Here is a 13,911-nt window from a genome sequence, read left to right on the forward strand (position 1 = left end):
TCTCTGATATTTACTCTGTAGTTATCATGAGGCTTAAATTTGGTCTCCTAAATCCAACCAACTCATTTGCTTTGATACCAACTGAACTTTAATAGAATAAACAAACTATGTTTCTATACAGCTCCGTCCCCACACCTTTATGTAGTTCTTGAGTACATAACCACTGATTTCTCATATTTTATGCATTTGCTTTTAGCCCTATAGGAATTTGATTTGTAAACCAAAAAGACAATAGTACTGGCATTTATATTTACTTACCTAGTTACCCTAATCAGAAATGTGGTCTGTGCCACACACAGAGGGAAGGAGATCCATGGGCCTTGGTGACGTGTGGAACAGAGCCACACTTCAGAGCTGAAAAGAGGAGTCTGGTGACTCGATGCCCAGAACTGTATCCTCAGGACGAAGTGATCTTGTTGGGGGGCATGAACCCTGTGTCTCCGAGGGTCCTCAAGGCCATGGTGCCGCTCAGCAGGATGACCAGGTGTGTGATGCTGCTGTTGTTGAGAGAGAGGCAGAGCCAGCCCTGGGAGGGGGGGAGCTGCAGGGCCCTCCACATGATTTAATGGATGATGTTGGCATAGCAGATCATCTCGTAACTGTCCTCCTCCAGCTTGGCATCTGCCCAGTGGATGTAGTTCTGGAATGCGGCCTCAGTTCGGGCTCCATCTTCAAAATACACAGCTTCCGTCTTCCAGTGGGACACGGTAGGTCTGGTTTGATGGGGGCACCTTCCCTAAGCAGGTCTGTGCTGACTCTACAGACTCCTGGCAGGTGTTTGCTGATTATGTCTGCTGTTTCTATTGCTTGGGTCATGGAGGAATGTACAATTTTACGAACTTCAGCCCCAAGCTTGTGAGTTGAGACCAGTTAGTTCAGCTTCTTCATGGCCCAGCAGGGTCAGAGTCCAGTCCTTCTCCAGGGAGCCATCCACATGGTCCTGGGAGTGCCGGATGAGGAAGATGTGTCACCTGGCCTCAGCTTTGCAGTGGTCCAGTCTGACACCAGTTCTTCTCCAGATTCCAGGTTCCTTTTCTGCAGGTTGATGAGAGACAGTGGTTCTCGCCTATCCCAGTTGAGGTCCCAGAAGCTGGCTCAGCACACCGGGACCCGCGTCTCCGCCCCCACCCAGGGCTTCTCCACAGCCACAGCCTAGAAGAGCACGGCCACCGAGCACCTGGCCAGCCCGCAGGCCACCAGCTTCCTGGTGTAGTACCTTTAAGTTAGAGACTTCCAAACAAAAATGACAGTTCAATGTTTGGTGCCTTTGATATACACATACCCTCCATAACTGGTCAAGTTATCTATAAGCACACACATTTCTCCTACAACATTGGTTGTCTCAACATGGTTTTTAATGGTATTATTACCAATTTAGCGGCTACTTTTAAAAATTGGGGTAAAATTCACATACAGTTAAATGCACAGGTCCTAAGGGTAATATTCAATGAACTTTATTAAATATATTCACACATGTAACCACTACTACAATCCAAATATAGAATAGATCCATCACCTAGAACATTCCCTTGTGTAATGGGCAAAATTTTAAGCACGTAGACTGTATTTGATTATAAAAATAACCGCAGTCAGAAATCTGGCTTATTCATGCAAATACTTTAAAAAAAGATAGGTTTCATTAATAATTTTACTGGCATCTCAACCAAACAAGTCACTTTCTTTAACATTTACTGGCCATTAAATATTGCCCATTGCCCATGGGTTTATCAGCAGTGCCAAAATCATTTGGGAAGTTAAACTTTACTCCTGAGGTAGCAAACAGCTTGCTGATTAATTTAACAATGAGCTTGTTATAAATACATTCCTATAATTCACCCAAAGCAGAAGGTTTCGTTTGGTTTACATCAAATATGTCCATCATCAAGTATGTTTTGGGCCTAGAAGGCAATCTCAATTTCCTGTTGAAACGGATCAGTGCCACCTGAAGAGCCATGGACTGAAGCAAGAACTGCACAGATTTTATTTTCATTTATTAATTCAACAAACTAAGCTCTTACTATGTGCCAGGCACTGCTAGATACCCAGGATCAAGCAGTGAACAAAACAGACAAAATCCTTCTCCTCACGGAGAAAAACATCCAATGGGTCCATTATATGATGTCCGGTAATGGGGAGTGTGAAGAAAAATGGAGTGAGGTGAGGGGCATGGGAGTGTTGCAGAGGAGTGTGGGAGTCATGGAAGGCCTCTATGACAAGATGACACCTGAGGAGAGAGCTGAGCCCAGTGAAGGAGAGACAACGTGAAGGTCTCTAAAAACAACAAATACAAAAGGCCCTGAGACAAGAACATACTTAAGAGTAGCAAGGTGACAGGAGTGGCTGAGGAAGAGGTAAAGATGCTGGAGCAAGACAGGGGCCAGATCATCAGATCATACAGGAGGTTCTAGGCCATGGTGAGGACTCTGGAATTGGGTTTGTGGGAATTATGTGGAGTCTTTTTTTTAAAAACCAACAATGAATAAATTATATTCTGGAAATATACTGGTTACCTTGAAATTACAAAATTTTAAGTCTTCATTTATGGAAAAGAGGTTTCAAAAACTAAAGATGATTACAGAAATATAAACAAAATTGCATTTTTGATATTTTTTAAAATAAATTTTTTACTTTGGAATAATTTTAGATTTAGAGAAAAGTTGCAAAAATAGTTCAGGAGAATTCCTATAAACTTTTTATCCATTTCCCCCTACTTTTAACATCTTACATTACTGTGGCCCTTTTATCAAACCTAGGAAATTGACATTGGTATATTCAAACTCCAGATTTCACTAATTTTTCCATTGTTGAAGTCTTTCTGTTCCAGGATCTGACCTAGGGCACCACGTTGCATTTAGCTGTCATGTCTCCCTGGTCTTCTCTGTTCTTTCTTGTTTTTCATGACCCCTGACTGAGCTGAGGAGTACTGCTCACTTGTCCTGTAGAATGCCCCTAATCCAGTTAGTCTGCTGTTTTTCTTGATTAGACTAGGGTTACGGGTTTTTAGAAAGAATACCACAGAGGTGGAGTACCCTTCTCACTACATCATACCAGGAGATGCTTGATATCCTCATGCCATCCCTGTGTGTTAATCTTTATCACTTGGCTAAGGTAGTGTTTGCCAGGTCTCTCCACTGTAAAGTTATCATTTCCCTTTTCCTACTCTATTCTTGGGAATCTAGCACACCCTCAGGGAAAGGGGGGCTGGGGCTTAAAATTCCTTGGTGTGCTTTAAAAGCATCACTTGATATGGAGAGTAGACGGAAGGGGGCAAAAACAGAAGCAGGAAGATGGGCAGAATCCAGGTGAGAGAGGTGGCCTGGACTAGGGTGCAAGTTGTGGAAATGATAAGTGGCTGGAACCTGGTACATTTAGGAGACATAGTCTACAGGTTTTACATAGCCTTCTGCCTTTACTGTCTTGAAGCCAATGCTACTGACGGACATTATCTTGTTTTCCTCATGACAACATCACTCCCTGGAAGGACAGTGCTTTCCTTCTTTAGTTATAAAGATTGTTGTTCCTGGCTCCTGGGATAGCTTCCTGGAGAACTTCATGGCTGGGGAAGTGTCCTCTGGGCCCTGGTACCAGCATATACATGCGTGCTGGGAGACACTCATGTATATGCACCCACTTTATTCTCTACATTTGCTAGGAGAACATGAAGGAGAACCCCAAGAGGGAGATTCAGAAGATCTTGGTGTTTGTGGGATGCTCCCTACCTGAGGAGACCTTCCATTTTTTTTTATTATTAAATTCAGCTTTATTGAAATACATTCACACACCATACAATCATCCATGATATGCAATCCACTGTCCACAGTATGATAACATAGTTATGCGTTCATCACCACAATCTATCTCTGAACATTTTCCTTACATCAGAAAGAACCAGAACAAGAATAAAAAATAGAAGTGAAAAAAGAACACCCAAATCATCCCCCCCATCCCACCCCATTGAGACCTTCCATTTTTGAAATGTTTGCCTTCTCAAAGTAAACCTAACTGGTTCCTTGAGCCAAGCTACAAATATCTATCCCAGAAAGAAGTATTAGAATAGAAATTTAAGGTGATAAAGCCTAGCAAAGCTAATTCATTTAGAACCTCCTATGTAATAGGCCCATTTAGGTGCTTTGTATTTTGTTGTGGGTATGAGTTTTCAACTCAGGTGTGCAAAACTGTGCATACCTTTATATTTATGTAAGTAAATTTAAATTTTATCTTAAACCTTTATTTTTTTCTGATGCAAAGATTTTAGTCCAGTTCTGTCAATTCAGTTCTTTCAGTGATTATATCCATCATTTTGTATTTAACCTTATGCAAATCTGGACTTTCCCTCTTCTCCCACTTCTTCCTGATGTTGATCCTTGACACTGCCAAGATTTGTAAATATGCTGCTGTGGGTTTGGAAGGGAGGGTGGCATATCCTTCTTGATCCTGATCTCATGAGATCCTGTTCTATTTCCTTTGAGATGGAACTGGTTGGTTTGGCCCTGGGTGTTTCTCTCCATACTGGCAATCTCCCAAAAAGTAACTGACTTCCCGTTACCACCTCTGAGAGGTTGCATATGATGTATCCTTCCTGCAGTGTCCCCTCATTCTGCCCTTGAGACCCCTTACAGGTCTACCAGCTCTCTTGCTCTTCAGGGATCCTCAAACCTACAAGTGCTCTATCATCTCCTTCCCCCAGCATTGCCTCTCTTTTCTGGGACTCGGCCCAAGGGGGCAGGAGCTTGGCCTTCAAACCATTACCTAATTAATTCTCCTTACTTTTAAGAGCTTGAGGAAGGCACTTATCTTTGAAGGGCTTGGAGGTAGAAGTCCGGGAGCTCAAAGGGGGCCCACTCAGCCCATGCTCTTCCCAAACCTATTGTTTGTATTAGGATGTTGGCCTTTGGAAACAAAAAACATCAAGGATTTACTTATTTTGCTTCTCACTGTGTTAGGCAGTTAGAAATGGGAGGCTACAATAGAGGCCAGGATATAGCATGTTGCCAGGGTCTCATCTGAAGAGTCAGGTAGAAGAGTGAAAGAGTGGAAAGTAGACTTGCAATAAACACACAGGCTAACTCTTCATACATTACCAATTGCATGATTATTTCTTTTGCTCTTTATATTGGTTCTGTGGGTTTTATCTTTTTATTTTCATTTCATCAATGAGAAAGTTCAGAAGTTAAAAAAAAATTGTCCAAGTTTGTACAGACAGTACATGTTGGTGGAAGCAGGAATCAAAACCAGATCTGTTTTCACATCAAAGCCTGTGTTTTGCCCAGCGGAGCACATAATCCAACTCATACACTAGCAGTTTCCTTCCATGTGAATGACCCAAAGCATTCCATTCCACAAACAGGCATGAGTGTGGCTTAAGAACTACTGAGGACACCTCCTTGATCATTAGGTGTCTAACATCTCCGTTTCTGTTTTCAAATTTTAACGTTCAACATGTAATTATTGACTGTCCATTCTTTAGTACAGGGACACAGTGGTGAACAAGCCAGTCTGTCCTTGCCCTTAAGGAAATGAGAGTCAGGGAGAGAAGGCAGACAAGTCAAAATATATTTAAAATACAGTGTAGAGAAGTTCCACTGATGAAGTGAATCAGCTTGCTTTGAGAAACCCAGAAGGAGCCCCTAACTCCACACTGTGGGATCAGAAAGGCTTCCTGGAGGGGATGGGGTTTAAAGTACAGAGATATACCAGAGCTCTGGGATGTGGGGTGGTGGTGGATGGAGTGTGATAGTCCATTACAGAACTTCCAGATTTTTATGTAAGTGTTATTCTCTTCCTACTTCTTCAAATCAGGGTGAACTGAACTCCAATTGAGGCAGTGACAGGAAGAGGCCATTTATTTTGAGGGCCACCTTCTAAGATAACAGAGTTGCTGTTTGTAACCAAAGGCTGGCCACACCATGCACCTGCTCTAACCATTCGCCAATGAGAACTGCATCCTCTGCAGCCAAGCTACTACCTCTTATTGATTAGCCTCTGAAAAGGCTTCCACTGTTCAATGTTCAGCCTGCTCACCTTCTAGCCCATGGAGTTCTTTTCTTTGCCTTTGCCTCCCCACTGGTCCTTACTAGGAGGCATTTGTGAAGTAAACATCACCAGGGCAATTGAAGTCCCTTGTTGGAGACTGCTTATTCTTGCTTGAACAGGCAGTGTTTAAAAAACAAAAGAAATGTAGTTATTTTCAAAATTCAACCTTTTCCCTCCCTTTTACTGTTCTCTCACTTTTGCAGGCTTCTATTCAAAGACTCATTTTCTCCCTCAGACATTTCAGCTTTTGAATTTACTTTTCAAAAAATGTATGACATATGTTTTCTTTCTTATATATATTTTTGAGGTGATGGTGAATTTCTCAAATTCTCAGCATTTTCTGTTTACTTTTGCAGGGGAACACAGAACATACGTTTATCAGCCTCGGCTGCCAGAGCAAAGCCAAAGACAGTGGCAGATGGACTGTGATACTTTTTTCCCAGGGGTTTACATGTGTTGGTGGAACATCTTACCCCAATGTTCAGGCTTTTATACTTCTAGGGGCAATGGAGAAAAACAGAGTGTGATCTAGCAACCAGTGCTATGGACTGTATTGTGTTCCCCAAAAGACATGTTCAAGTGTCTTATCCCCAGTCCTGTGAATGTAAATTTATTTGTAAATAAGATCTTTGAAAATGTTAAGATGAGGCCAAACTTGATTAGAGTGGGTCTTAATCCAACAAGAATAGTGTCCTTATAAGGAAAAGTTATTTGGACACAGAAACAGAGAGAGAGAGAGAGAGAGAGAGAGAGAGAGAGAGAGAGAGAGAGAGAGAGAGAGAGAGAGAGAGGAGAGAGAGAGAGGAGAGAGAGGGGAGAGAGAGAGAGAGGAGAGAGAGAGAGGAGAGAGAGGGGAGAGAGAGAGAGAGGAGAGAGAGAGTGTGCCATGTGACGGTGGCAGAGATTGAGTTATGTTGCCACAAGTCAAAGAATGCCATGGATTGCTGGCTGGCCACCCACCAAAGCCAAGGCATGGAAGGGATTCTCCCCTTTAAGAGGGAGCATGACTCTGCTGACACTTTGATTTTGGACTTTGAGCCTCCAGAACTGTGAGACAGCACATTTCTGTTAAGCCGACTGGTCTGTGGTCCTTTGTCGCAACAGCCCTGGAGAACTAGGATGGTCTGCATGCTGGTTGGGCTTCAGGAAGCCTAGGCTCTGGTGTTGCTTCTGGGGCAAATCCCTTCCCACTTCTGGCTGTTTCTGGCCCTGAGACTGAACCTACACCAGCCACAACCACTCAGCCGCCTTCAGAAATGTGGGGAATTTGTGCACATTTTTTGGAGGCTAGACTCTGAGTGACCTACTTTAAGAAAACCTCACGTAGAAAATTGGAATTGGTGAAAATGATGATGGAGAGAGAAGGGAGGGGGATGTTGATTTTCCATGTTACAACATGAGTTCCTCTATATAAGAGCATCTAAACTGTGGTTTTAATTTAAAAAGGAATGTGGCATACACCTTCTCCAGGGATAGATACATATAGTTGATAAGAGGAAGGAAAACAAATTATTTGTTGAGTGACTATCAAGTTCTCACAACAACTGTTTGTTGTAGATACAATCATTCCCATTTTGAGGGAGGAAATTGAGGCAGAGAGGTCACGTAATTAGCAAGTTAAGTAGCTTCTGATAGGCTGAGCCAAGATTCTAACCCAAGGCTAGGTCAGGTACTGAGAGCCTCGTTAGGGCCTTGGCCATAAGTTAGGACTCCAGTGTTTGAGTCTGGTCTTCCCTGCTAGTGCCCTTGGCAATCCTTCATTCCTCAGAGTCTGAGTCTCAGGATAATCCTGTCTTTCTGGCTTCACAGGGTTGTTGTGACAACCATGACGATGAGACAACTGGGAAGTGCTTTGTAAATGACAACACATTATATGAATACCAGAGGGATCATTTTTATTTCATTGTCAATGAGTGAGGCACATCTGTGGATGAATTACTGAAATATTTACCTACGAGACTTGCCATGTAGCTTTGTCTTCCACTGCAGAATACTGCCCATGGCCTCTTGTCACCTGTGCACGCTCCCCATAGTATGGCATTTGTTTCACACTGATGCTAAGTGCAGGCCATATTGTAGGCACTTAGCACCCATGAAGAGGTTGGATGGGGTAGCCCTTGAGAGAAAGCTGCTGGAGCCAAATTGCCTACCCCTGCCACTTGTCAGCTTGGGACTTTGGGGAAGTTACTTAACCTTGCTATGTCTTAGTTTTCTAATCAGAAAAATGGGAAAACTAATAGTATGTATTTCACAAGATTATTGTGAAGTTTAAATGAGTCAATTCATACACAGTTCTTAGCACTATGCCTAGGACATAGTAAATGCTACAGAAATGCTGGTTCTCATACTTGTTAGTTGATTTTCACCAGCCTTGAGAAAATCTGTAGAGCCACACATTGGTGGCAATGATAAGTTCCGTGGTAGAGTACCAGAATACAATGTGCAAGGCTCCAGATCAGTGGTTTTTCCTACAAACAGCATTATTTATGGCTCATAAAGAAATGACTTCTATGACTAAAATTTTCAATCTTGAACAAGTGCTGGTGTTAGGTCTGGTGAGGGGCTAAGTAAGACTCTGCCTGATTCGGGTCACCTCTCCAGCCTCACCCCATGTCATGAATTCTTTTAGGTCCTTGAATGCACCATACTCTCTTCTCTTTTGAATGCACAACTCCTTTTATTTGATGTTCTTTCTTTTCTACCATATCTCCAGCCCATCTGTCTTGCTCATGTCTATGCATCCCTCAGGTTTCATTTATCGGAGAGGTTTTTCTGGATGCCATTAGATTGGTTTGGAAAAAAGTATTAGGATGAAGCATGGACTTATCTAACAGTGGTTGAAATGGAAATTGTTAATCTGCAAACTCTATAGAGTGATGACATTTGCTTAGCCAATTGTACATTTTTTTTTTTTTTACAATAAGCGAAATGCTATTTAAAAAAAATATTAACAGAAAGTAACTTATATATGGTATTCTTTGCTTCTTCAAAGTAGTTTACTCATTTCTGAATTATACAAATTTCCTTTTTTCTTATCTTTCTCTCTTTGGCTATCTACATCTCTTATGTCAGCTCTGGACAAAATCAGAATTGACTTTTTTAAGTTTTAGAAACAATGAGTTGAAGCTTCATACCACTGAAAGATCTAGAAATGTCAAATGGTTTCCACTCTTCTTTTTAATTTATTGGAAAGAGTATTGCACAACATTCATATATTGATCATTGGTTTTAGCTCCCATTTTATAAATAAAAACAATAAAAGACAGGAAGATTTATCCCTAAATGTTGTAGTGTTATCTTTGAGAGGTAAGTAAAGGTAAATTATATTTTACTCTTTTGCTTTTTTGGTATTCTCTAAATTTTCTACAATGAGCATACTTTATAGTAATAAAAAGTTATTCAAATATAAAAAAAAAGAGAACGAGTTCATAGTTCTCTAAATTCAACTCCAATCAACAAGATTCAATAAACGAGGGTTGGAAAGGAGGAAGATTCAAAAGTAGCAGGCCTTTCCCTGCCTTTCAGGAGGCTAAACATCCTAAAGACTAATTGATTAGAGAAGTGCCCTGTTCTGGTTTGCTAATGCTTCTGTTATGCAAAATACCAGAAATAGATCAGCTTTTATAGAGGGGGCTTATTTGGTTACAAATTTACAGTTCTGAGGCCATAAAATTTTCCAAACGAAGGTGTCAACAAGATGACACCTTCACTGAAGAATGGCTGATGGCATCCGGAACACCTCTGTCAGCTGGGAAGGCATGTGGCTGGCATTTGCTGTTCTTTTGCTCCCAGGTTGCATTTCAAAATGACGTTTTCCAAAATGTCTCTGGGTCTCTCTTAGCTTCTTTAGCTCCTGTGCATCTAAGCACCGGGGTCTTCTCTTAGCTTCTCTGGAGCAAACTCTGGGCTAGCATCTCCAAACATCTCCAAGCATCTCCAAGTGTCAGCGTCAATGTCAGCTCTTAGCTTCTCTCCAAAATGTCCCTCTCAGCTGCTCTGAGGTCCTTCTGTTTGTGAGCTCTTTCATAGGACTCCTAGTGATTAAATCAAGACCTACCCTGAATGAGCAGGGGCCATACTCCATGGAAATAATTTAATCAAACGTTTTACCCACAGTTGACTGAGTCACATCTCCATGGAAACACTCAATCGAACGATTCCAACTTAAACAACACTAATATGTCTGCTGCCACAAGACTGCATTAAAGCATATGGATTTGGGGGGTGGGACATAATGTAGCCAAACTTGCACAAAGCCCCAAGAAGATATTCCTTTGCCTGACTATGCTGAATAGTTTTTCATTTTCATATTCCTTCCAACTCTCCTAGCCCCTATTTCTAGTTCCCCTCTTTACTCTTTTTCTTCCTTCCTCTCTTCTTCCATTCCCCCTTTCTTTCTTCTTCCTTCCTTTGCTTTCTTGTTTCTTTCTTCTCTCTGTCTCCCTCTCCTTACCTCCCCTCCTGACCATTATCTCAATTATTCTATTCCAGTTATACCTCCTTCAGAGATTTCCCACCCTTCTTGTCCATATCTTCCTCATCACTTTGTTCTCATTTCCTGCTCAGTCACCAGGCAACACACAAGGCTGCCTTTTTCACACTAATGGGGAACAAAGAAAGCACATAAAATCGAAATTTAAAGATATCCAGGAATCTCATTTTAGTTAGTCCTTAGAAACTTCCCCTAAACAAAACTTGTTATATAAACTTTAAACCCATCAAAACAGAGTTTTAGTTTTTTTTTTTTTTTTTTTTTTTTTTTTTTTTTTTTTTTTTTTTTAAATTCTGCCTATCTTCAAAGCAATGCTGAAGAGAAATTAGTTATTTGAACTTGTGTTTCCAGATACCCTTGGTCAAATTTCCTGTTATAGACCTAAAGGGTTCAGCTACTTACCATACATTTAATGATATTTACCTTTCTCTTGCAAAGAGATAACAAATTGTGACTCTTATCTACCGTTTTTTAGTACATCTCACCAAGATCCATGTGCACCTTTCACAGAAAGATAAATTTTATATGTCAGCAAATAAAACATGTAATGCTAATGAAGCCCTTGTAGGAAATCTCAGTGCTAAAATTGTGCCGGCCTCTTTTTTATTTTTTATTTTATTTTTTTTTGCTGTCATTGGGAATTTATTTATTTATTTATTTATTTATTTATTTATTTATTTTCATTGAGATACATTCATACACCATATAATCCATCCAAAGTATACAATCAATGGCTCACAGTATCATCATACAGCTGTGCATTCATCACCACAATCAATTTTAGAACATTTTCATTACTCCAAAATAAAGAAAAAAAAAGAAAAAAAATTAAAAGGAACACCCAAAACATCCCATATCCCTTATCCCTCCTATTATTTCTATACTTTTTGTTTTTATTCTTTATTTTATTCCTCATCTGCCCATACAGCCAGCCTCTTTTTAATGCTACAACTGAAGTCTAGAAGAGGGTCTGTCCAATGAACCTGCTTCAAATGGGTTATAGGGCTATGATGGAATTTCGTCATTGCCAATTGTTTCTGTTTAAAGTGAGGTCAAAAAAGGGGTCAGAATGCCTCTCCTGCCCCCATCCCCCAAACAAACAGCCTTGTGTATAAATCCACTGTGTGCGCACCACACAAAAAAAGGAGATCCAGATCTGTTTGGATATTTGATTTTTAAAAAAAGTCAAAACCAGTATAATAGATGTGACATGATATCTCATTATTGTTTTAATTGGCATTTCTTTGATTTCCTGTGAATCTGAATATTTTTCTATATTATTTGTCATTTATATTTCTCATTTTGAATATTTTCTATTCATGTCTTTTGAATACTGTTCTGGTTTGCTAATGCTGCTGTTATGCAAAATAGCAGAAATGGTAGGCTTTTATAAAGGGGATTTATTAGGTTACAAATTTAAAGTTCCAATATCATAAGTGTCCAAACTAAGGTATCAACAAGAGGAATTCCTTCACAGAGGAATGGCCAATGGTGTCTGGAACACCTCTTTGATCTGGGAAGACACGTGGTTGGCATCTGATGGTCCTTTTCTCTGGGGTTGTGTTTCAAAATGGCTTCCTCCAAAATGTCTCTGAGCTTCTGTCTCTCTTAGTTTCACTCAACTCTCTGCTTGGTTTTCCTGGGGAGTTTCTCTCTAAGCATCTGGAAGCCCTCTCTTAGCTTTCCCAGGGCAAACTCTGGGCTTCATCTCTTAGCTTAGCATCTCCAAATGTCCTTCTGTCTGCGTCTCCAACAGTCTCCAAGTGTCTCTCTCTGTTGGCTCTTAGCTTCCCTCCAAAATGTGTCTCTTAGCACTCTGAGCTCTCTTAAAGGACTCCAGTGAACCAATCAAGACCCACTCTGAATGGGTGGGGTCCACACCTCCATGGAAATAACCCAATCAAAGGTTCTACCCTAATCAACAGACTAATCAGTCTGCCCCCACAAGATTGTATTAAAGAATATCGCTTTACTGGGGGACATAATATATCCTAACCGGCACAAATATTTTTCTATTGTTATGAATATTTCATATTGATTTATATAAACTTTTCATATGTTAAGACACTATCCTTTTGTCCTAAATGTTTCAAACATTATCATTTTCCAGTTTATTTGCCTTTTATAGCCATTTCTTATGTTTATTTCACATAAGAAAAATAAAAATAATTTATGTAGTCAAACCTTTCAATCTTGACTTTTAAAAAAATGTCTCTTTATTACTTCTTATTCTTTCCTGTAAGAAGGAGGAGGAGGACAAGGAAAGGGAGGAGGAGAAGGAAGTAGGGGAGAGAAGAGAGATTTGTAGCTGAATCCAGCTTTTTCAATGAGCTAATAACCAGCTTCTAAATGTTATTGAATCTGAGGGCTAGGAAACAATTATGTCCCATTTAAGTGAGAAAAAAAAAACAAAACAAACCTCAGAGTGGTGGGTGAGGGGAGGAGACATAAATTGTATTAATTCTGAAGAAACTGGCTCTAGGTGTGCTCACCGACTCATCCCAAATGTTAGCATTGGGAGGTCGGAGGTCACCTCCTTGAACACTTTATCCAAATGCAGGAATCCTGCCAACACTATTTGTACCATTTGATGGATAATTGCAAGAATAACTCAACTCTCTCACTGGAGCCCATCACAGGATGTCAGCTGGACATATTTTTCTTATATTATACTGGAATTTGCCTCCCTGTAAATTCCATACACCAAGTCTAGCTTCATTTGGAGCCAAAAAGAGAGTCATCTACCTGAGAGAACTTCAACAATTCAGAAAAAGCTGCCATATCACACCTGAGACATCTCTTTTCCAGGACAAATACCTCAAAATCATTTCCCTGTACCTTCTTCCACATGGCTTTGAGACTCCCTACAACACGGTTGGCCGTATCCTGGACACATCTCAGTGGGTGCCCAACATTGAAGACAGAATTCCGTGTAGACCTGACGGGGGCAGAACAAACAGAAATAGAACTGGTGAGAATATGACATGTTCAAGTCCCTTGTCTCTGCATTCCCTTGGTTTCTCTTTGTTTTTCTTCACTTTCTCAACCACATGCTCTGTTTCTCAGTAACCCTAGGGTGGTGGCCTGGGTACCCTGCCTTTTCTCCACTCCACTCCACCCTAGTGCGGAGGTTTGCTTGTTTGTTTATGTTTTGTTGTGTTGTGATTGTTGTGTTTTTTAGTAGTGGTGACTGAACCCTGGCAAACTTCTTACTTAGTTGCTCTGCAGGAGCTGGTTGGGGAGGTCTTGTCTTTGCTTCTAATTCCCTTTCTTCTAGTTTGAAAGCCATTGCCTGTTGCTTGCAATGGCAGCAGGCTTCAACCTGGGTTTGTGGGTCAGGGTTTTAGTTTTGGACCTTGGCCTCACTATCCTGTTAGACTTGTGAT

The 13,911-nt window shown here is 40.8% G+C and overlaps 1 pseudogene; it reads right to left on the minus strand.

Moving 5' to 3' along the window:
• Positions 1 to 397: 397 nt before the first annotated feature.
• LOC119520658 overlaps positions 398 to 13,911 on the minus strand; it is a 58,949-nt pseudogene continuing 45,435 nt past the window's right edge.

Source organism: Choloepus didactylus, chromosome 1 (genome assembly GCF_015220235.1).
Source record: "Choloepus didactylus isolate mChoDid1 chromosome 1, mChoDid1.pri, whole genome shotgun sequence".
Classification (NCBI taxonomy): Eukaryota; Metazoa; Chordata; class Mammalia; order Pilosa; family Megalonychidae; genus Choloepus; species Choloepus didactylus.